General features: G+C 38.8%; 1 long non-coding RNA gene across 1 annotated transcript; it reads right to left on the minus strand.

Annotated features, from left to right (window-relative positions):
- On the minus strand, positions 1-25,910 carry LOC124776855. Its single transcript, XR_007015663.1, has 2 exons — positions 25,779-25,910; positions 1-441 (listed from the first exon to the last, which is right to left on the minus strand). It is a non-coding gene; the product is annotated as an uncharacterized LOC124776855 (long non-coding RNA).
- Between the last annotated feature and the right edge of the window lie 506 nt (positions 25,911-26,416).

The following is a 26,416-nucleotide window of genomic DNA, read 5'->3' on the forward strand; positions in this document are numbered from 1 at the left end:
TATATAAAAGTCCATTGTTTATTATTAATAAGTAGCATATTGCAAAATACACATTTCTTTCATAACATAGTAATAAATTTTAGAATTCTGAATTTCTCGCAGAGCTTCCTTTTCAACTAAACAGTACACCAAGATAAATGACATAGGCTACTCAGACTATCGTGTACTGTATGGAATGCATGTAGTTTGTCATGGGATACACAACTGAAAATAAATTTCAGTGACTTTATCACAAAACCAGATGACCTTTATAATTTTGTGTAAACTGATATCCCACTTTCATGTTGAGACACTATGCTTATAACACAAAATAAAAAGGCAGCACTGTGCATATGTCCGAGCACTAAACTAAAGTGTATCTCACAATTGATGATGTGGCATAAAGCAGAACAGCATAATTGAAATATGATAGCATTAGAAATACCACAAGTATGGCAACATCTGAAGTGGTGTTAAGGTCAACTAACAGCTGAATGGCACACATTTGACAGAACTATGTTATATATATTACTGTAATGAGATGACATTACTTATACACAAACCATGTAAAATACTCTCATAATTTAAAAAAAAATAATGCAGATTATTAACAACCATGTAATTTTTTTACCTTAAATGATTCCTGCATATGAATGTCAGATTCATCTCACTTCAGCTTTCCTCAAACACAAATATACCCCATGACCTATACTTTAAACTGCAACAACTATTTCAATGACCCTGACCTATGGGGCTACAAACTTTATTTAACACCCAATGTCAATAAATTCCACATAGTAAACTATTTTACACTGATGTTTGAGAAAGAATTGCTCAGATTATAAATTATTACCGGTACAGCATAGAATGAATGTATAATTTGGACTGCGACACATAACTGAAAGTAACTGCCAGTAAAACTTTCCTGGCAGATTAACACTGTGTGCCGGACTGAGACACCATATCAGGACCTTTGGTTTTCACTGGCAAGTGCTCTAACAACTTAGCTACCCAATTGCAACTCATGACCCATCCTCACAGCCTTACTTCTAAAAGTACCTCATCTCCCAACTTCACACAAGTTCTCCTGCAAACTTCAAGACTTGCACTCCTGGAAGAAAGGATATTGCAGAGACATGGCTTAGCCACAGCCTAGGGTATGATTCCAGAATGTAATTTTCACTCTGCAATGGAATGTGTGCTGATATGAAACTTTCCTTGCTAGTTTTGCAAGAGTACTTCTGTGAAGTTGGGAAGGTAGAAACAAAGTACTGGCAGAAGTAAGGCTGTGAGGATGGGCCGTGAGTCGTGCTTGGGTAGCTCAGTTGGTAAAGCACCTGCCTGTGAAAGGTAAAGGTAGCCTACTGAGTTCAAGTCTCTGTCTGGTACTTAAGTTTTCATCCGTCAGGAAAGCTTGATACCAGTGCACACTCCACTGCTGAGTAAAAATTTCATTCTGGAACTGCCAGTAAATTTATCACAAGACAAGCTGAGCCTTATAAACGTGTATAAATTGATATTCCACATTGATCCAGAAGAGAACCAATCAATATGAACTAGTCACTTATTTGTACTATATTAATGAACAAAATGGTCAAAAAGAGATGTGTAGTACAAAGGAAGGAAGATTAGCTCTAACTGGGCCAGTATAAGATAGGAAATTATTATGCTCTATAGAAGGAATCATCTTAGCACACACCATATGATGTAGGGAAGCTGTGGAGAACCTATATCTGTATCGTCACATGTGGGATTGGTTACCCAGTCCTCCAAAATGCAAGTTTAGTTTGGTTAGCTTCATGTTCCATGGATCATCTGCACAATAAATCATACTGATGTGAAACTTCATTTTACATTCACATCACAGATTAATTTGTAAATACTAAATACAGCTCTATGCTGAACATTCATACGTTTTCTCCTCCCCCCCCCCCCCCCCTCCCCCTTTCTTATATTTGTGGAAAAGCAGTCAAAGTACGTGCCAAAAACATGTATATTTAGTTTATGCATCATTTTTAATAATGAATATCTTGTTATGGTCCTTTATTTTCTGGATGGCCCTCGTATGTAACTGTAGTATGATATATACAAAGGCCAACCAGATAGTGAAGAATGTTTCACCATCCTAAGATATTCTATAATAATAATAATAATAAAAATAATAATAATAATAATAATAAGCAACAAAGTTAGAAACCAACACAACTGGATACAGATCACAAGTATACACAACATTTATTACCAGATACCCAGAATTAAAATTTTTAACAGAACAACGACTAGCTGATCAGATCCGTGTAATAATCAAAAATAACAGGATAGCCCAGTCAGAATTAGAAAACATCAAACAACAAGTACAACAAATACTGGAACAAAATAATGTGCAATCAGAAGAAGAAGAAAATACAGTAATGGACTCAAACATCCCAGAGCAAACAAACAAAGAACAACACGCATCAATTAAACAGTCAGAGGAAAACGAAATCTTAAGACAGCCACCAGAACAAGCACAAATAGAACACGAACTGACACACATGTTAGATATAGAAGAAAAATTTCAGCTGACATATATAGAATACAAAGAGACAAATACAGACATTAGACCATTCTTGCATAGACCGCCAAATAACCCACAAGTCGAAACAACAATAAAAACTATCAACACAATCATACACAACAAAATAAATGAAAACACAACTATGGAAGAGTTTATATAGGAGCACTCACTACACTAAATATACACACTAGGCAGAGATCAGAACCAACCAACACACAGAAGAAACCCACAAAACCAGCATGGCAACACAGACTACAGATCAGAATAGGAAAACTGAGAAAAGACATCGGACAGCTAACACAATTTATAAGAAATGAAATGTCAGAAAAAAAAACGAAAAAGGTTAGGTAAAATCTCACAACAAGAAGTGATACAGCAATTAGATGAAAAGAAGCAGAAATTACAAGCATTGGCCAAACGACTTAGAAGATACAAAAAAAGTGAAACTAGAAGGGAACAAAACCAAACATTCAACACAAACCAAAAGAAATTTTACCAGACAATAGATAACACACACATTAAAATAGACAATCCACCAAACATAACAGACATGGAACACTTCTGGAGCAACATATGGTCAAACCCGGTACAACATAACAGGCATGCACGGTGGATACAAGCAGAAACAGATACATACAAGATGATACCACAAATGCCTGAAGTGATAATTTTGCAACATGAAGTCACCCAAGCAATTAATTCTACTCACAATTGGAAAGCCCCTGGAAAAGATAAAATAGCAAATTTCTGGCTAAAGAAATTCACCTCAACACATTCACATCTAACTAAATTATTTAACAGTTACATTGCAGACCCATACACATTCCCTGATACATTTACACATGGAATAACTCATCTGAAACCTAAAGATCAAGCAGACACAGCAAACCCAGCTAAATATCGCCCCATAACATGCCTACCAACAATATACAAAATATTAACTTCAGTCATTACACAGAAATTAATGACACATACAACACAGAACAAAATTATAAATGAAGAACAAAAAGGCTGTTGCAAAGGAGCACAAGGATGTAAAGAGCAACTGATAATAGATGCAGAGGTGACATATCAAGCTGAAACTAAACAAAGGTCGCTACACTATGCATACATTGATTAGCAAAAAGCTTTTGATGGTGTACCCCACTCATGGTTACTACAAATATTGGAAATATACAAAGTAGATCCTAAATTGATACAGTTCCTAAACATAGTAATGAAAAATTGGAAAACCACACTTAATATCCAAATAAATTCAAATAATATCACATCACAGCCAATACAGATTAAGCGTGGAATATACCAAGGAGACTCATTAAGTCCTTTCTGGTTCTGCCTTGCTCTGAACCCACTATCCAACATGCTAAATAATACAAATTATGGATACAATATTACTGGAACATACCCACACAAAATCACACATTTGCTATACATGGATGATCTAAAACTACTGGCAGCAACAAATCAAAAACTCAACCAATTACTAAAGATAACAGAAGTATTCAGCAATGATATAAATATGGCTTTTGGAACAGGCAAATGTAAGAAAAATAGCATAGTCAAGGGAAAACACACTAAACAAGAATATTACATATTGAATAACCACAGTGACTCCATAGAAGCGATGGAAAAAACAGATGCCTATAAATATCTAGGATACAGACAAAAAATAGGAATAGGTAATACAAATATTAAAGAAGAACTAAAAGAAAAATATAGACAAAGACTAACAAAAATACTGAAAACAGAATTGACAGCAAGAAACAAGACAAAAGCTATAAATACTTATGCTATACCAATATTGACCTACTCATTTGGAGTAGTGAAATGGAGTAACACAGACCTAGAAGCACTCAATACACTTACACGATCACAATGCCACAAATATAGAATACATCACATACATTCAGCAACTGAAAGATTCACATTAAGCAGAAAGGAAGGAGGAAGGGGATTTATCGACATAAAAAACCTACATTATGGACAGGTAGACAATTTAAGAAAATTCTTTATAGAACGAGCAGAAACTAGCAAAATACACAAAGCAATCACTCATATAAATACATCGGCTACACCACTGCAATTTCATAACCACATCTACAACCCTTTAGATCACATAACATCAACAGATATGAAGAAAGTAAATTGGAAAAAAAAAAACACTACATGGCAAGCACCCATATCATCTAACACAACCACACATCGATCAAGACGCATCCAACACATGGCTAAGAAAAGGCAATATATACAGTGAGACAGAAGGATTCATGATTGCAATACAGGATCAAACAATAAACACCAGATATTACAGCAAGCATATTATTAAAGATCCCAATACCACAACAGATAAATGCAGACTTTGCAAACAACAAATAGAAATAGTAGATCACATCACAAGTGGATGTACAATACTAGCAAATCCAGAATACGTCAGAAGACATGACAATGTAGCAAAAATAATACATCAACAACTTGCCATAAAACATTAACTAATAAAACAACATGTTCCCACATACAAGTATGCACCACAAAATGTACTGGAGAATGATGAATACAAATTATGCTGGAACAGAACCATTATAACAGATAAAACAACACCACATAACAAACCTGACATCATACTCACCAATAAAAAGAAGAAATTAACACAACTAATCGAAATATCCATACCCAATACAATAAATATACAGAAGAAAACAGGAGAAAAAAATTGAAAAATACATCCAACTGGCTGAGGAAGTCAAGGACATGTGGCATCAGGATAAAGTTGACGTTATACCGATTATACTATCAGCTACAGGAGTCATACCACACAATATCCACCAGTACATCAATGCAAAACAGCTACATCCAAATGTATATATACAACTACAGAAATCCGTAATTATTGATACGTGTTCAATAACCCGAAAGTTCCTAAATACAATGTAACATATACCATACAGTTAAAAGGAAGTCACGCTTGATGAAGGTCCGCGTCACTTTCCATTTTTAACCAGACCTAAGGTCTGAGAATGATAGAAATAATAATAATAATAACAATAACAATAATAATAATAATAATAATAATAGCACAGAAAGAGAATATACACGTTTTGGCACATACTTTTCCACACAGTAGCCTTTGACATTTAGGCACTTCTTGTACCTTGGCATCATTTTGGGTATACCCTCTTCATACCCTATGACTACATGGCTATTCAAGCAGGTCACAACATTATCCTTCAGGAAATCATCATTTGCGAAGCATTAACCAGCAAAGTGCTCCTTCAAATTTGGAAACAGAAAAAAGTCTGATGGTGCCAGGTCCAAACTGTAGGTAGGACGCTCGAAAATGTCCCACTGGAATTTCTCATGCAGCAGGTTTGCGTCCACTGGGCAGTCTGCGGACACGCCGTGTCATGCAACAGAACAATTGAAGACATCCACAGAAAAATAAGCTAACCCTTAACATAGAGATAAGTGTCGCCATCTGTTGCAGGGTACGTGATATTTAGGGGTGAGACCAATGTCAATTTTGATAGTTCCCGTACCCAGAAACAGATGGGAACACTTATCTCTAAGTTTTTACAGTCAAGGGTTAGCCCATTTTTCTACCCATAACTTCAATTCCACCTGAGAGCTTGCCTCTTCGGTGGTTGTGAATAGCCCAATGAAGACATTCAAGGGTAGCACAGTAAGTTTCACTATTGCTTGGAGTGTTGCGGGGCACGAATTCGACAATACGACCCCTTCACTGTCGCAAATATAGAAGCCATCAGTTTTTGAGTTGATGCATTTTTTTTTTTAATTTGCGTGTCTTCTGTGGCAACTGAAGATGCCTATCCATGGACTTGCTTCATTGTGTGGGTATTATGAGAAACACATGTTTTATCCCCTATAACAATCTGGCCAATGAATATGTTGCTGTCCCTTTCATGATGCTCCAAGAATGTTAATGCAGCACCCCTTCTCACAGCTTTCTGGTCATCCGTGACTGTGTGGCAGCCTCTGTGCACAGATTTTGTGGTATCCCTAGTGCCGAGTGATAATTTCATGTACAATTGGATGAGACACTTCCTAACATTGTTCATGCATGCTGTTAATCATGAATCAACATTTTTTTTAAATGATGCAATCCACGTCTTGTTTTAGTGCATCTCTGATGATGGAGGGTCACCCTGATTTTTCCTCATCATAAAGATCTATTCTCCCATTCTTAAACATTATGCATCGCTTTCAGACACTGGGTGCATTCATCATACCTTCACCATATATGCTAACAAGTCTATGGTGAATTTCACAGGGTCTAACGTTTTGCATCTCCAAAAAATGAATAACACTTCGCACCATGCAGTTGGCAGGATCCACAATTGGCACAGACATGGTCACAGCTATCTCTGCATTTACTGTGTAACAAACAGTCAAATGTTGCGAGTTCCGAAGGGACCAAACCGCTAAGGTCATCGGTCCCTATACTGTGTAACAAGATCCAACTTACAACTGCGAGCAGCAACTGTCTGCGTCACATCAAACAAGCGACAGCCTCAAGACAGGTGCATGGACTGTTTGCACAAATGCTCTTCACATTCTGGATGGACCTCATATTTCAGAATACAAGTTATTAATCAGTTGTACAGTTATTTTTATTTTGCTTTGCCGGTTTTGACATCCTAATCTGTCATCTTCAGAAGCCTGCAAAATTTGGGATAATGTAAATAATAAGAACTTTATCATAAATTATTAAATAAGTTTTTCTAATACACACCTTATGCTTTACATAAATGTACAGCCAAATTCTTACAATTTAAATTTTGTAGGCTTCTGAAGATGAACGATTAATCTATCAAAACTGGTAACATAAAATAAAAATACTTTTAACACTGATAGCTGATTCTTCTATGGAATGGCAGGAGTTGTCAAGGAGACACTTTTTAGTTGGTTTTCAAATTTTATTTTGACCATTGGGTCATTGATCAAAAAACTTTAGTTGCAGCACTGTGCACCCCTTTTTGCGCTGGCAACAACATTACTGTGGAGTAATTTTTTCTTCTGATATTGTAATTACATACATCATTGTTCCTTTGGAAATGCAATGGAGTCTTTACAACAAACTTCACAAAGGAATAAAGACACTTTGAACCAGTAGTCACGAGGGAATAAATACAGTGTGAAGCAGTATTCACCCTGCCTAATTCTTTAAATTGATATCTACAAGCGGATTGTGGGTGAGCACCACATATTGTTCTTAAAGTATATTTCTGAGCAACAAAGACTACCTTCCTTAGAGATCAGTTACCCCAGAACATTACTCTGTATGACATTAGTAAATCAAAATTTGCAAAATATTGTCAGCTTACCAATTTGTCCCTCCCCATGCTCTACTATGATTCTAAGTGCACATGTGGCTGAATAAGTTGTTTTAAGAGTTCCAAAACGTGCTTTTTCCAGTTTAAATTCTTGTCTCTCTGGAAAAATGCCTTGAGTTAGTGATGGATTCAGATAAAATTACAGGACTCTTGTTCAAGCAATGTCCTAATGTTTGCTTGAAATGAATAGCCAATAGCAGACTAGAGTAATAAAAAATAACCATAGAAAGCTTGACCCCCTCGCCCCCCCCCCAAACAAAAGAAAACATTGGGGAGGGGGGGGGGGGGAGAAAGAAAGAAAGAAACTGAGTGAAGCACATGTTTTTTTTTTTTTAGATTAGATTTACTTTCATTCCAATTGATCCGTAGTGAGGAGGTCCTCCTGGATGTGGAACATGTCAGAAAAACAACAATACATGACAAATATTTACAACTAAAACAAATTAGCTAATGTACCATTCCACAGGTCCCAAGTGGAATGATCGTCATTTTTAATGAACACTAAGAGTCATTTTACAAATACTAATGCACTGAATTTAAAATAAAAAACGTTTTTTATTTATTTATAAGGTAATAAACATGTAATACAACTACTGTAATACTTATTTACAATGAACACATTACTGCACTGAAATGGTGCAGAAGTTAGATTTTACTTACACACACACACACACACACACACACACACACACACACACACACACACACACACACACACACAAATTTTCAGTGAACACATTACTGCACTGAAATTGTGCAGAAGTTATGTTGTACTTATATACAAATCAGTTGGTTTTACTAAGAAATTCATCAATGGAGTAGAAGGAGTTGGCCACCAATAAATCCTTTAGGCTTCTCTTAAACTGAATTTCATTGGTTGTTAAGCTTTTTATGGCTGCTGGCAAGTTATTGAAAATGTGTGTTCCTGAATAATGCACACCTTTTTGTACAAGACTAAGTGACTTTAAATTCTTGTGAAGATTATTCTTATTTCTAGTATTGATTCCATGAATTGAGCTGTTGGTTTGAAAAAGTGATATATTTTTAATGACAAATTTCATTAAGGAATAAATATACTGGGAAGCTGTAGTTAGTATCCCTAGTTCCCTAAACAGGCTTCTGCAGGATGTTCTTGAGTTCACACCACATATAATTCTTACTGCACGTTTTTGTGCCCGGAAAACTTTAGCTTGGCTTGATGAATTACCCCAAAAAATAATCCCATATGACATTATGGAATGAAAGTAAGCATAGTATGCCAGCTTTTTCATTTTTATATCCCCTACGTCTGACAAAATTCGCATTGCAAACAGAGATTTGTTAAGACGCTTCAGCAGTTCTGTGGTGTGCTCCTCCCAATTGAATTTATTATCAAGCTGTAATCCCAAGAATTTAACACTGTCCACTTCTTCTATCTTCTTGTCATCATATGTTAGACATATACTCTTGGGACACCCCTTACAAGTTCTGAACTGCATGTAGTGTGTTTTTTCAAAGTTTAGTGACAAAGAATTGGCTAGGAACCAGTGATTAATGTCCACAAATATTTTATTGGCTGATCTTTCTAAGACTACACTTGATTTGCTATTTATTGCAATGTTTGTATCATCGGCAAACAAAACAAACTTGGCATCTGGTAATGTTACTGATGAAAGGTCATTGATATACACAAGAAAAAGTAAGGGCCCCAAAATGGAACCTTGTGGGACCCCACATGTAATTAGTTCCCAGTTGGATGATGCCTGATAGACATGTATCAAGCTCTTTCCTAATAACACCCTTTGTTTCCTGCCAGAGATATAAGATTTGAACCATTTTGCAGCATTTCCTGTTACACTATAATATTCTAGTTTACTTAAAAGGATATTGTGATTTACACAGTCAAATGCCTTTGATAGATCACAAAATATACCAGTTGCCTGCAATTTTTTGTCTAATGAATTAAGCACATTTTCACTGTAAGTGAAGATAGCCTTCTCAATATCAGAACCTTTTAGAAATCCAAACTGTGACTTTGACAGTATGTTATTTGAGATAAGATGGTTATAAAGACGACGGTACATTACTTTTTCGAAAATTTTTGAGAATGCTGGTAACAGTGAAATTGGACGGAAATTTGATGCTATTTCTTTATCTCCCTTCTTAAACAGTGGCTTAACTTCAGCATATTTCAGCCATTCAGGAAATATTCCACTGATAAACGACTGGTTACACAGATAGCTTAATATGTTACTTAGCTCAGAATCACATTCTTTAATTAACTTTGTTGATATTTCATCATACCCACTAGATGTTTTTGATTTTAAAGATTTTATGATGGACATTATTTCTGTTGGGGTAGTGAGGGTCAAATTCATATTATGGAAATTACTTGAAATGTCTGGTCTAAGGTAATCCATAGCAGCATCTACCGAACCTGACAACCCCATCTTTTCAGTAACAGTTATAAAATGTTTGTTAAAAAGTTCTGCAACACTATACACATCTGTCACCAATGTATCATTTACTCTTAATGCTATTTGTTCCTCTTCATGTCTGGTCCTACCGGTCTCCTCCTTCACTATATCCCATATTGTCTTTATTTTGTTATCTGATATGACTATCTTTTCCTTGTAATATATTTGCTTTGACGTCCATATTACAGTCTTTAATATTTTGCAGTATTTCTTATAATGTGCTATAGCATCAACATTGGAAATGTTTCGGATTGACAGATACAGTTTTCTTTTTGTTTTACAAGATACCCTTATTCCTCGAGTAATCCATGGCTTCTTTGTAGATTTTCCTCTAACCTTGGTAAGTTTTGGGGGAAAGCAGTGTTCAAATAAGGTAAGCACTTTATTAGCAAAAATGTTATATTTTTCATTCATGCCATGAGCACTGTAAACATCAGTCCAGTGAATGTCTCTGAGGAGTGTCCTAAAATAATCAATTTTTGGCTTACTGATTACCCTCTTGAGCTCAGATTTAACAGATTTTATATCCTGTTCAGTATTAACATTTAACAGAAGGAACTGCATGTCATGGTCTGAGAGGCCATTGGCTATTGGTTTTGTAATATAATTTTGTTCATTGGACTTTTCTATAAAGATATTATCAATGGCTGTTTGTGAGCAAGTGGCTATCCTAGTGGGGAACTTTACTGTGGGAATTAAGTTGAATGATAGTGTTACTAACTCAAATAAGTTCTTATTCGGAGAGTCTTTAAGGAAATCTACATTGAAATCACCAGCAACCACTATTTCTTTGTTTTTGGTTATTAAATGGGCCAGTACAGCTTCAAGGTGGTTTACAAACAGATTAAAGTTACCTGCAGGTGCTCGATATACACTTAATATTATGAAAGATTTTTTGTGAAAATCTAATTCTGTTGCACATGCTTCCATATGCTGTTCTAGGCAAAATTTATGAATGTCTATGTTCTTAAATTTATGACAGTTCCTGATGAATGTGGCAACTCCTCCTTTCTCCATTTCTGACCTACAAAAGTGAGATGCTAACCTAAACCCTGTAACACTTAAAAGTTCTATACCAGTGGTCACATGATGTTCAGAGAGGCAGATTATGTCAGCTGGGTTTGAAGACTCTAATTCATCTATGCATATAGTTAATTCATTAATTTTATTTCTCAGTCCTCGAATATTTTGATGCAATAAAGATAGCTGACATTTCACATTGTCTGAGTTAAAATTGGGTGGAGTTAAAATATCTGCTGACAGTTGAAAATTCTTAACCAATGGCTGTTTATGCTGATGTAATAAGCTGGAATTATGTTTTTTGATTTCTTTTTCAAACTGAAGGTTTGTCTCAGTTCTAACCTCTCTTAAAATTTGCTTTCTTTCTGTCCTCCCTACCCTAAAAAAGGGTCTTTTCTGAATCCTATAACCACTGGTATTTTACCACTCATGACAGTGCCTCCCCCCTTTAACTTTCCTGCTATTTCCCCAGCCAATTTACCCTTCCCCTTCCTGTTGAGGTGAAGGCCATGCCTAGTATAATCCCACCTACTGAGACACATGAACCACACCAATGTGTGACCCCGCACCCGACATGAGCAGCCGTTCCAGCTCCAAATTAACTCTCTTGACAGAAGAGTTCAAATGAGGTCGGTCATGGCGCCCAAGAACAGATACAAACTCAACACTAGTATGCTTCGATGCTGATGCAATCTTCGCCAGGTCACACTCTATACTGTACCCAGGATTTCTGTCAATACTGTTACCTGCCCCACCCACTATAACCACGGTGTCTTCCTTAGTGAAATCTTTGCAAAGTGATCCTAAATCCTCTGTCACCTGCTCCAGACCAGCACTAGGTTTAGCTATGGGCTAAACACTGTATCCCCAAAAGATATTGTCAACATATACAAATGAAATAGCTGTATACAGTACAGAACTGATCTACATGTAGACAATAATGTAACATAATAAAGAGTAGTGTCTACTTGGCAGATCCTGAAACAGCAGCAGGTGCACATGTGCGCGCACTCGTCCGCAAATGCACATGCTAACTAGTTTGAATTTTTGAGTTTGTGTATGTGTGTTGCCATGTAGTTCCTTCTTCGGCTCCTGTCAAGAAAAGACAACCGTAAAATGTGTGTGACAAGATAATACTGAGTGCCACACAACCTCTAATTTACACCATCTCCAGTCTCAATTTGGCTCTCAGTTCTAAATTATCATATACCATTCAGCACAACAGGAAGGATCCAACTTCCTAGCAATGGAAACTGACACTGCTCTTCTGAAAGACCGAAAGAACAATCTCAGTACCTGCTGTAAGCAATCTTGCAATCTCACTGAAAATCTAAATGTGAATGGCTGGATTGGGATTTGAACCAGTTTGATACTGACTGCAAGTCCAGTATTTGTTTTACAACTACATTATCTCATTTAGTCAGTGCAACATACGGTAAGCTTATTCATTCTTAGTCTTGTAAGATGAATAGTATATAAATTTTCAATACAATATTACATTCAGTTTACCTGAATAAAACTTCTCCCATGCAGGGATATGACTGTTCTTACCATATCTATGATTATACTTTTGCAGGAGTAAAATTTCATAAAAAATTCAGTAGTGAGAGAAGGCTGTGCATGTCACTGCTGCTTGAAAATTGCTACAAGTCAACAGACATGTTATTTGTAGTGATAAGGAGAGAGTATCTTAATTCATTCTGCGTACCCACCTTTACATTCCAAGTATGTTTCTCAATATAGTATTTCACACCATTGTGGATTATGAAATGGCACTATACATACCACAATATTTTCTAAAACACTTAATATCTCAAATTGCAGGAGATGCAAAAATCTGACAGTCAACTGTACAACAGTTATTCAAAGAGGGGTGAAGTAAGCCTGAAAATTGCATTATCAAATTCCTAACAGCTAGAACCATGAATGAGAAGAAAGACATTACCAAAATACAGAAGTGGCTATAACATGTCTAGCACAGTTCAGAGAAGGTCTACCTGAACAACAATAGCATCTTATCCTGCATTTAGTAGACATCACCCCCCCCCCCCCCCCCCACACACACACACACACGATCTGCAATTCACAATTAAGTGCCTGGTATATTTTTATGCAAGCTCTGCTTTATCATACTTTATTATGATGATCATTTCTCCCTATGCAGGTGGGTACCAACAAAATACTTGCACATTCGAAGGGAAAGCAGGTTACTGAAATTTGATGATGAGATCCTGCTGCAATGAAAAATGCTTTTGTTTTAATGGTTGCTACGCCAATTCGCATAACATCCATGGCACACACTCATCTGTTTCGTGAATAATACAAAACAAGCTGCCCTCTTTCAACTTTTTGGATGTCCTCTGTCAATGCAGTCTGATACAGATCCCACACCACACAGCAAACACCACAGGAGGACAAAGGTCACTCTAGTACACCTGTAGCATTTACTGTGTGTTCTGGCAATAAAATGCAGTCTTAGTTCACTTTCTCCAAAACATTATCTATGTGATCGTTCCAATTTAAGGTATTCATAACTGTAATATCTTTAGATTTGTGGAATTTGGCATGTCACCAAAATTTAGCAGATTCCTTTTAGTAAGTGTGAATGACTTCACATTTTTCCATTATAAAAGCCAACTGCCACTTCTCGCACCCTACAGATATCTTGTCTACATCATTTTGCAACTGGTTTTGATATCTGATGACTTGACTACTCAGTAAATGACATCATCATCTGTAAACAATTTGAGAGGGCTGTTTAAATTATTCCTAAATGTTTTATATAGATTAGGATAAGCATAGGACCTCTAATGCTTCCTTCGGGAATGCCATATATTACTTCTGTTTTACACAATAACTTGCTGCCAATTACTACCAACTGTGCCCTTTTTGACTGGATATCATGAAGCCAGTCACACAATTGAGACAATACACCGTAAGCAAGCAATTTGATTTAAGTCGATTGTGAGGAAGGGTGTCAACAGCACTCTGGAAATCTAAAAATACGTGATCAATTTGACAGCCCCTGTCAAATGCACTCATTACTTTGGGAGAATAAAGAGCTAGTTGTGTTTGACAAGAATGAAATTTTCTGAAACAGTGTTGGCTATTTGTCAACAAATTGTTTTCTTTCAGGTAATTCATTATCTGTTTTAGTGGCACTTATCGATAACATTCCCACTATCATGAATAAAGTTGTTGATTACATCTTGCCGTTATTGTGCTTCCCATACAGTCAGAATCCCTTTGGGTTTGCTGCCAGATTTCCGGACAGAGTTTCATTGCAGAAAGTATTAAATCATCTTGAGTTGAAGATCATGCTAAATCTTGAGCTCCTGTAAAACTTCACCGATCTTCAAGAGTTTGCATTCTATTAAAATTGGCATGCTTTTTTCCACTGCTTTTGTAACAGTGTTCTGACCTGTTCAGTCTTGCTACAACAATTTTGTGGCCAGTAATCCCTGAGCCATCATGATGTTCTGTATTAGCTCAGGATTACTTGTTGCTCAGAGGTCCAGTATGTTTTCGCAACCAATTACACTGCGTGGGCTCCCGAACTAGTTGTTCAAAATAATTTTCTGAGAAGACATTCAGTGTGATAGCCGATAATGTTTTATGACTATCATCAACTTTAAACATATATTTTCACCCACATAATGAGGGTAAATAAAAGTAACTTCAAAATACAATTGTATGAGTGGGGTACCTATTTGACTCAAGGTAAAGGCTGGAGTTTTCTTTGAACTGTTCACCAAGTGTATCATCTGAGTTGGGGGTTGGTAAGACCAATTATTAATTTATTCTAGTTGATAAGTATAACCTCTATCCATAGTAAGGCACATTAACTATCTACTTGAATTTCACTACAAGGTAAGCTACTTCATCATCCTCCACTACCCATGTTCAATTGACTGGGTGAGATATAACATTGCTTTCCATTTGTATGTGTCCAGCTTCACTTCTTGCCTCTCAACTCAATACAGTCCCACTCCTCTTCCTCCCAGATCATATTTCACTTGGGTGATTTACTATCACTTGTGGAAGCATCTAAGTCTTTTGCCTACAAGCTCCTTTTCAAGCTGTTTTCCTAATGTTCTTTATTGATCCATCCTCTTTATGCATCCAAACCATCTCAATCTTCAGGTTCTTATGCTGTCGCACGGTGGTTTCTTTACTTCAGTTTCCTAATGTATGGGTAGTACAGGTTTCAAGGACACATACAGGAGGATTTCTTTTTCTTTTTTTTTTTTTTCCTATAGTGTACAAACTTTAGGGACTGATTCATGAGAGGATACAGAACAAAACAGATCTAATGAACTTGTTTCCGGAAGTGCTAGAGACCATTTATTCAATCAAACTTGGTTACATAGGCTGAGGTCTAATACAAGCTGTCTCATGCAGCCACAGTTACAGTATGCATGGTTTCCTCCTAGAGGGTGGTACTGTTCCCCATACGTCAAGCCGCAGCACCCTCTCCTGTGATAGTAATTGCTAATGTTTTGTCCGATTCACTTTTCTTGTTGACTCACTTTGTAGTGGATAAGATACAGCGCTGTACACAATGGTTCTGTATTCGAATTGAGAGCTTGCCGACATGTTGTTTACTTACAGAAAGACAAATGGCAATGAGCAGCAGGCAAAAACATTTTATCACAAGACCTATCCCCGCGAACAGAAACCACAGCATTCAATGTTTGCAACAGTGTTTTGCCATTTGGCTGAGACATGGTCATTTCAGGAAGCAGGAAATCATGAAGGATGTACCTGAAACATTTGGACCTGAAACATTTGGGCACCAGACTAGAAAGAAAATTTGAGTAACACTGTTGAAGGCGACCGCCGTGTCAATACCAAGTAGTTGGCCCACCAGCACAGGGTAGGCCAGACAACCGTGTGTCATTCATCCTATTCGTAAATAAGGCCACATTTACAAAGAGTGGTGTCCCCAACTTTCATAATAGTCACCTGTGGGATTGTGTGCAGAACCCCCATGGTACAGTGACAGCGAATCATTAGGGTCGATGCAGCCAGAATATGCAGACTACGATAATTGGCGACTGTATTTTGGGACCAGTCTTCCTTCCATGTCTCCTAACAAGCTGTCAATATCAGAGTCTCCTGCAGGTGACTGTCTTCCCTGTTGGAAGAAGTGCCACTGATAGTTCAATGGACTATGTGGCTGCTACATTATGATTCTCCAGCCCACTTAGCTGTTAATGTATGGACATATCTCAACTCTCAACTGTTTCTTTCCTGGTCAATGGATCTGAAGGGGGGGGGGGGGGGTGTCCAGATGCATGGCCTGCTAATTCACCAACTCTCAACCAGTGCGATTTCTGGTTATGGGGTCATCTCACAGGTATCATGTATGCGCAGCCCATTCCAAATGTGGAGACACTGGAGCAGCATATTCATGCTGCCTTTTGACACTGTTTGGATCCAGCCTGGTTGCTATGGCATGTAAATGCTTGTGTTGAGCCATATAGAAACCATTTAAACACATACTGTAACTGTGGCTGCATGGTACAGCACATATTAGACCACAGCCTCTATAACAATGTATGACCGAATGAGTGATCTCTCTCTCTCTCTCTCTCTCTCTCTCTCTCTCTCTCTCTCTCTCTCTCTCTCTCTCTCATGGAAACCATGCATTTCTGGACACAAGTTTATTACACCTTTTTGTTCTGTATCCTCTCCTCGATCAATCCCCAGAGTTTGTAAACAGTGGAAAAATCACTGTGTAGTTTTTGGTAAAAAAATTATTCCTGATTTGGTTGTCCCACAAGAGAATCCTATCTCAGTGGTAAAAGTGAAATCGTTTTGAATTATATTAGTTATTTTTGCAGAAGAGTTGTTGTCTCAAATTGTGATACTACCAATGTACTGAAAGTGCCAATATCTCTCCATCTGGGTCAATGTTGACACAATATTTGTCTGCTGGCTGCTTGACTGCTTTTTAGACCAAATTGCCTCAATAGGTGGTTCCATATGTTAATTTCTGTTGCACTTTAGTAATTACTTCATCCATCATAGTGATGAATAGGATCAGCATCCATGCAGTGCCCATTTGCTTTCTTTGCTTGTGATCAACCAGACACTATCTCCTACACAGATGCAACTCTGGCAGTACTGTGCTGATAAGAGAGATTGGTACATTCCTGCTAGCCAGATTTTCCATAATTTCTCTTGGCAAGCTGTTGTAGGCCTTTTTCTAAATCTAGGAAAACAAAGATGTTAACTCCTCTTTTCTCCCAATATTTTTCTGTTATCATCCAAATAGCTAAAATGTGGTCTGCTGTTGTATTATCTCTAAATCCATATATTCTTTTTCAAATTGTGGTTCAATTATAGTTTTTAAATGGTGTTCAATAATTTTCTACATCAATATAAGTCCATGGAACAGAAATGTGATCCCTATTTGGTTGCCACATTTCCACTAGCTTCCTTTCTTACACAAGGAAAGACTGGTGCAATTACACCATTTTTCCAGCCTGTGGGGACTTTTTCCTTCTTTCCAAATGGTGTTTATTACTCTGTACTGATGGTGGAGCCTATGCATTGCAGCAGGTTTGATCACGTCTGTGTGGCTGAGCAGTTCTAGGTGCTACAGTCTCGAACCGCGCGACCGCTACGGTCGCAGGTTTGAATCCTGCCTCGTGCATGGATGTGTGTGATGTCCTTAGGTTAGTTAGGTTTAAGTAGTTCTAAGTTCTGAGGTCATCAGTCCCCTAGAAGTTAAGTCCCATAGTGCTCAGAGCCATTTGAACCATTTTTGATCATGTCTGCATGCCATCTACACCCAGTGATTTGCTTTTGTCCCTGCTCTTCAAGGCATCGACAACATCAGGCAAAGGCTGTACCATGCCACTTCTCTTTTTCTGACTTTCCTAATTCTTTCTCTGGTCAATCTATTCCAGTTATTCATGATACTTAATCTCTTTTCATATTGTCTCATACCTCCATGTTAGGGTTTCATCTTCCTTCCCCTGAACTTTTATTGGTGCCAACGTATTACTTTTCATTTTCACAATTCAGCACAGTGCTTTCTAGTTATTTTTACCCTTCACATTTCTCAGAACACTCTAGACAATTTTTTTTTCTTTTATTGTTTCTTTGAACTATTATCAGGTATCTGAATTTTTATATGAGTCTCTAGGCCTTTCCATGTTTGTTTTTTTCTGCTCCCTTCTCATCTCTCTCTTTTCTTGCTGTCTTTCATTATTTTATGGCAAACTGAATGGAATTATTCCAAGAAGATGCCTCTCTTTCACTGCTGTACTAGTTTTTCCCACTGCACCCTCTGCAGTGTCCACAAGAACTTCCTTAAATTCTGTACCCTGCTCAAGTTCCTGTTTAATTTTTGGGTGACTGGTCACAAATCCCTTCCGATTTCCATATTTCCATCCATTTCTCAGGCTATTTCGATTCACTTCTACTGAAGGGGTAATTCTCAGAATAACAGTAGCTTTTGGTCACTGTCCACATTTTCTCTCCCATGAGGATTTTTGCAAAGGTGTAAAGGGTCCCAGTGCCTTTATCAGAAATAACAGAATCAATCAGTCTCTGTTCACCAAACCAAATATATCTTTTGACTGACTGAGATGTTTCCTGAAACAAATATTTTCAATAATGAGATTATTCTGTTCCTTGCACCAAAGCCATTAGACCCAAGCACACTTTAGTGTCCAAACCTTTCCTCATCAACTTCGTCACTTGAATCTCCCATGACACTTACAAATCTCCACAGCATGCATTCTTGTCCTCATGTGCATTCACAATAGTAAGTATCTTTCTGTTTACCTTTCTTGTAGTTTAATTATTATCTCACCGACACCCTATGTATCAGACACGTCATCTACGATGACATCCAGAAAGTAGATTGTTTCCACCTGCAGTAACAAGGGGTAGGCCTGTATTATTGTCCGAGTGTCTATCAGTTCAGTTGGCAGTCCACCTGTACCATTGTGAGGTTTATATAATTTGCCATTATTTCACAGTATAAGTTTTAAACGTGTGCCAGACTTTAAAATTGTGCAAGTTATGAAGTGCACTCAGAAATAAGGTTTTTGTTGGCAAAAAAACATAAACTAATAGACATTTATCAGAAATGTATACAGAAATAATATAATCACTGACGGAGTTTCCTAATAGTGCAAGAGGTTTAAAAGTGGCCAAACTGATGTTCACCATGAAGAGCAAGGTAGATGGCCAAGCACTGTGACTGACAATCTGGCCACAAAAGTCGGAACATTCAAGAAAACCACCTATTCATAATAGACCTCCCATTTGGTTTTCCACAAATTTCACCAAGTTTGTTGCATCAAATCGTGCACAGAAGCTAGGCTATCACAAACTGCCAGAGGATGTGACTAACTGGTTGAAGTCCTAGGTGACAAAAGTTTATGACAATGGAATTCCAAAGCTTGCCCACCACTACAATGAGAGCCTAAATTTGTGTGGAGTTTATGCCTAAAATACAGTACCATTACATACTTTTATTTGATTCTCGTGCCAGGAAAACTTTCAGCTTTTCCAATGTGATCCGACATTCTTTCCCTTCCACTTGTTCTTACTTGGTCCTAAGATATCAATCTTCCTTCTCTCTATAAAATCAACAAGTGCATCAAACTAATCTGCCAGGACCTACATATCAAAATGCTTAAGACTGAATTCTAGTCTTTTCTGTGTTGATATTTCTTTGTAGTCTTCTGGTTAACTTTGAGTTGTTGGCCACGATATCCTGCAGAGGTGTGCAAAGGTGGGGTCATTTTAGGGACTAACTCAAGATTTCAAAGGGTCTTTTTAATTTTCAAAGCAGGTGCAGTTACCTTTCTGCTGCCATGCTAGTCCTAACGTCAGAGGCTTTTCTATTACTGTTTGCTCCTTAAAACAGTGTTTGTTCAAGAAGTTCAATCCTATTATTCAAACACATTTTAACTTTTAGCATTTATCTACACTCCTGGAAATTGAAATAAGAACACCGTGAATTCATTGTCCCAGGAAGGGGAAACTTTATTGACACATTCCTGGGGTCAGATACATCACATGATCACACTGACAGAACCACAGGCACATAGACACAGGCAACAGAGCATGCACAGTGTCGGCACTAGTACAGTGTATATCCACCTTTCGCAGCAATGCAGGCTGCTATTCTCCCATGGAGACGATCGTAGAGATGCTGGATGTAGTCCTGTGGAACGGCTTGCCATGCCATTTCCACCTGGCGCCTCAGTTGGACCAGCATTCGTGCTGGACGTGCAGACCGCGTGAGACGACGCTTCATCCAGTCCCAAACATGCTCAATGGAGGACAGATCCGGAGATCTTGCTGGCCAGGGTAGTTGACTTACACCTTCTAGAGCACGTTGGGTGGCACGGGATACATGCGGACGTGCATTGTCCTGTTGGAACAGCAAGTTCCCTTGCCGGTCTAGGAATGGTAGAATGATGGGTTCGATGACGGTTTGGATGTACCGTGCACTATTCAGTGTCCCCTCGACGATCACCAGTGGTGTACGGCCAGTGTAGGAGATCGCTCCCCACACCATGATGCCGGGTGTTGGCCCTGTGTGCCTCCGTCGTATGCAGTCCTGATAGTGGCGCTCACCTGCACGGCGCCAAACACGCATACGACCATCATTGGCACCAAGGCAGAAGCGACTCTCATCGCTCCATCCACGCCTGTCGCGACACCACTGGAGGCGGGCTGCACGATGTTGGGACGTGAGCGGAAGACGGCCTAACGGTGTGCGGGACCGTAGCCCAGCTTCATGGAGACGGTTGCGAATGGTCCTCGCCGATACCCCAGGAGCAACAGTGTCCCTAATTTGCTGGGAAGTGGCGGTGCGGTCCCCTACGGCACTGCGTAGGATCCTACGGTCTTGGCGTGCATCCGTGCGTTGCTGCGGTCCAGTCCTAGGTCGACGGGCACGTGCACCTTCTGCCGACCACTGGCGACAACATCGATGTACTGTGGAGACCTCACGCCCCACGTGTTGAGCAATTCGGCGGTACGTCCACCCGGCCTCCCGCATGCCCACTATACGCCCTCGCTCAAAGTCCGTCAACTGCACATACAGTTCACGTCCACGCTGTCGCGGCATGCTACCAGTGTTAAAGACAGCGATGGAGCTCCGTATGCCACGGCAAACTGGCTGACACTGACGGCGGCGGTGCACAAATGCTGCGCAGCTAGCGCCATTCGACGGCCAACACCGCGGTTCCTGGTGTGTCCGCTGTGCCGTGCGTGTGATCATTGCTTGTACAGCCCTCTCGCAGTGTCCGGAGCAAGTATGGTGGGTCTGACACACCGGTGTCAATGTGTTCTTTTTTCCATTTCCAGGAGTGTAGTTCAGAAACGTGAAGTGGCAATGTGTTTCAGATTTCACATTAAATTGTGTCCACTGAGCTAGAACACTTACTTTTGTTGAAAATTGTCAGACTTATGTAGGGAACACAGAAAAAACTTCAAGTAGTGTGAGGAGGGTCCCGACATCACTCATTCCATGGCGGACTGGAGCTGCTGTGAGCTGTGCAACTCACCTTTTGCATAAGCATCACTTTGGCCATCTCTGATTGGTGCCAGATGCTGCAATTGTGCTGATGTAAGTGGAAAACTGTGTCAACCCCAGCAGTCAGTGGTTTTTTACTCAGGACTACGACAGCAGCGATAGCCATCGAGAATATAAGCTCACATAGGAAGTATTTTACTTTATTTTTTAAAATGTAATCTACACTGGTTGAAAATGTTAAAATTTTTACGTGTATTACTTCAAGATCTAATGAAATCAGTAATTTTTCATATAGAAGGCTATGGATTACTGTGTTATAAAGGTTAAACGTCATGCCTTGCCCAGAAGAGGATGGACACCAGGTTGAAGAAGTTGAAACAAAGTTTGAGAGACAAGAAACTTTCTGATGGTAAAACCATAAGAGGCAGGCTGACAGACAAAATGATTGATGAACTACGGCAGTATTACGGTATGGCCATCAGAAATAATACTGAGGATTTGTTGAAAATGAAGCAGGCAGTATGGGCTACCTTCTTCCACAGACTGTCAACTGATGGAATACCAGTACACCACCTTTGCTCTCCTGGACCTGATTCATGATGCAATTACCGCAATACCCAGTACTCAAACAGTTGATACAGACATAAACATTTCATCTCAACAGCAGTTATGTATATCATAAAACCTATTTACAGAGACCTGGCAAATCCTGAATTACTGAAGAAGTGTCTGAATGGTCAAACAATATCCCAATAATCTTATATGGACCTGCTTACCAAAAAATGATTTTGTTGGAATGACAAAACTAAAGTGGGTGGTCAGTGATGCTGTTATTGCTTTCAACGATGGTAACATTGGTCGGGTGAAAGTGCTACAGTATATGGGAATTAATCATGGGGCAAACTGCATCAGAGAACTTGATGGACATGGTTCGCACTGATAAAGCAGAGTATGCAGCAAAGTTGGCCACTAAGGAGTTCAGAAAGAAGAAAAAACTCGGAAAAAGATGAAGAGGACAGTCTCTTGAAACTTTAGAAGCCGTTCCTCATAATTTTCATTTTCTGTTGCATTTTTCCCTAAATCTCAGAAACCACTTTGATTATTCAAACTTTTAGGGAGTAATAATATGCGTATCCCGAATCTATTAAACTAAAAGAAGAACATAATGTTATGTATAATTAAAATTATTTAGGATAACATACAAAAAGTACACACAATTTTAACCATGTAATTGAAAAATTGTATTTTCAATTGCAGCGGCTGAAATGCAATTATTGTAGTTCAGTAGATTCAAAACATACAGTTTAATGTCCTGTAAAAGTTTCGTGTCAATGGCTACAGTGGTTCCTGAAATCCAGGGAAGCCAAGTCACTAAATTTAACATTGTCAGGATAGGGCGTTCCAACTTCCCTTAAGTCAGTAGTGTGCAAGTGTGGAGATAGAGTCCAATAGCACCCCAGATGTGTTCCACTTTGTTCAGAAAACGAGAATTTGGTGGCCAAGACATCAGTGTAAGTTACCTATCACGCTCCTCAAAGCAATGTAGCAATATTCTGGCCTTGTGACACTGACGGTTATCCACCTGGATGATGCCACTGTCATCAGGAAAGACATTGAGTGTGAAGCGATGCAGATGGTTCACAATGTTCACATAGTCCATAGCTGTCATGGTTCCTTCAATATACACAAACACATATCTCACAGAAGCCCAAGCAAATGTCCTGCAAAGCATAATACATAATACACCAGCCTGAGTCTGTGGTACTGCACATTTTGAGCACCCATTACCTGGATAATAGCTTATACAGACAACCATCGACCTGATGTACCAAGACACATTTATCTGACCAAGCAACATGTTTCCACTTATCCATGGTTCCTGTTGCTTACTGGTGGTGTCACTGTCCTTCAAACAGTCTCCACTGATGCTAACAACAGTAGCATGAGAACACACAACTAGCTTCGCTCCTTCTGAGATGCTCGTTCCACGTGCCAAGCCACATAAATCTGCCGTTTGTCAGTGTCATTTGCGTCAATCGGTTTCCACAATTGTGGCCCATATTACTACTAGAATTCTTACCCAATCATCCTTGCTCCAATTACATACTCTCCTTATCACGTCATATGCCCGCCACGCCATCAGGTGGCATTTTCTCATAGTGAGCAGTGGTAATTATGTGTTGGCTCAGTGCATTTGCTTAGCCCGAAGTACTGGAAGCTGATCAGTGGTATTTTCTTTTCCTGCAAAATAGGTACTTTACAGGTTATATAATCTGCTCAAACAAATGTGTCACCACACTCATGACTTATTTCTTGATACTCTTGACAATAAGAAATAACCAATGTAACAGAGGTAAAAGCAAATCTGCATGCTCAGTTCAGCTTAGCAGAATGGACTGTGTCTTCATAATGACCAAGACATTGTGAACAGTCTGTTAATATATGTCTAAATTGTTCTTTCCAAGCTTAGACTGTGTGGACATTGTCACCTTATGGCTATTTAGGTCGAAAAGCACAGGGAGTTCCCCACCACGTGAGAGTACACCAAATAATCCATTTCCACCATCTATCTTGAAACACAATACTGAAAAGCTGTCTGTAGTAGTCACTCTCAGTCAACATCAGCTGATGACTGCACCCTATAAATTATCAATTGTAGGTACCCCAAGGACAAAGCAACATACTGCGCACTGACTTCTTGGAGGGCTGTGTCAGCCTCAACATTACAGAACTGTTGTCAAATGATCAATTTGGCCTCTAGATGTGCATTACAGACAGCAGTACAAACTCTCACCCCCACTCCCAGCACTGTCATGTGCAGAGGAGGAGGACAAGGGAAAATCTTGAAAGATGTTTGAATCAATAGCACTGAGTTCTCTTTACCTATGAGTGAGACTCCAGAATATGTACAATAGTCATCTACTCCAACTGAAATTACTTTGTGATTGACAGTTTGCAGTGGGAGGGTGCAGTCTTGCCAACGTGCAGCCAACTACATTTTACAAGGTGCTGTATATACTTACAAAACAGTCAACACAGTGAGTGTGCTGCACTCAAGAAAGAACTAGGACTAGATGATATATGTCCCCTACCACTCAATTCGCTGAAATATCAATATAAAAATAATTTTAATTGGAGTATAGCAGAAGCACATGTAGTCGCCGAGTATCAATGCACTCTTCAGGCATTCAGTCCTGTATCCTCAGCAGGTAGATGGATTATTAGCTTTCTTTTGCAAGGGTATCAGATACGTCTATTCACTTTAAAGGGTAATTTGAGGGCTATGCAGTGTTAGCACAGGATGCTCCAACCTATTATGCAGTCCTACAGACAGCTCGGCAACAGGTTTGATTTTCAAGGTAATAGAGAATAGCAACATCGTTACGAAATGTCATATTCATGCTCTATGGAACAATTATTAACGTAATGTAATGCATATAATAAGGTTAAAAATACTTCACGACTTTTACATTATCTAACCTACTAAAACGAATATTTTAAATTTAAGTTACGCTAGTAGTAGTATTTAATGTGTAATATCATCGTGTAACTATTACTACATTTAGTTTATGAGAGCACGCAAGTAATTTGTGGCAGCACCAAACACAAGTACTATCCGGGACAGTCTTCGCTGAAGACGAGAAATACATACAGACACACAGAAAAATCTTTTATTACACAACATGAATTCCCGCACACACAAAAAAGTGGAATAGCTGTGCACACCACAGTAATGTGTACGATACTGTAGGGCAGCCCGCAGTCCTGGCGGCACTGCGACCCGTTACTGTACTCGGAATACTGACAGCACTGCTATCCCTTGTAACAAGTACTTAACTATTAAATACACTTCCATTCAAATAGCGGATTAATTCCGTGTAATTCCTACATTACGAAAAGGATACTTATGACTGCTCTCTCCCACCTCTCTACCATGTACAATTCAGTCACCATTAAATATCTGAAATACCAATAACTGATAAATTTCCAAAGTGACTGAATCATTTCGAAGCTGACAGCACTGCGCTACCTTCCACCAAACATCAACATCAGCGACTATGCTGCAACCCAAAACCTTCTAAATACAAATACACGTTCCCTTAACTTCAAAGACTCTCGTAATATAGTATACCACACTCTACGTGCGTCTCGCGGGCCCCGAGGAATCGCTTCATGACGTCATCAGTAAGGCTGAAAGCGTGACAGCGCTTCCTGGTGACTAGACCTGTAAACAACTCTGTTGACGTAAGTGACGTCACACGTTGGCCACAGCGTTTGTGCAGACTTGCCATCAGCTATTGTTTTGGAACGTCAAATCAATCCAGATTATTTGAATGAAGCTTCCATTAACAGAATTAAATGTAGAAAGAAGGTTTGAATGCGAATAATCTGGATTATGGTGACATAATAATCCGCAGCGTAGTCAAAGTTACACATTAGAGTCTTACGTGATTGATTGAAGCCAATTGATAACAAATTATTGGTCGAAAGGCAGAGTGATTTATAGCATAACACATATTACGCATTGAGGACAATGTGTATA

This window comes from Schistocerca piceifrons, chromosome 2 (genome assembly GCF_021461385.2).
Source record: "Schistocerca piceifrons isolate TAMUIC-IGC-003096 chromosome 2, iqSchPice1.1, whole genome shotgun sequence".
NCBI classification, from domain to species: domain Eukaryota; kingdom Metazoa; phylum Arthropoda; class Insecta; order Orthoptera; family Acrididae; genus Schistocerca; species Schistocerca piceifrons.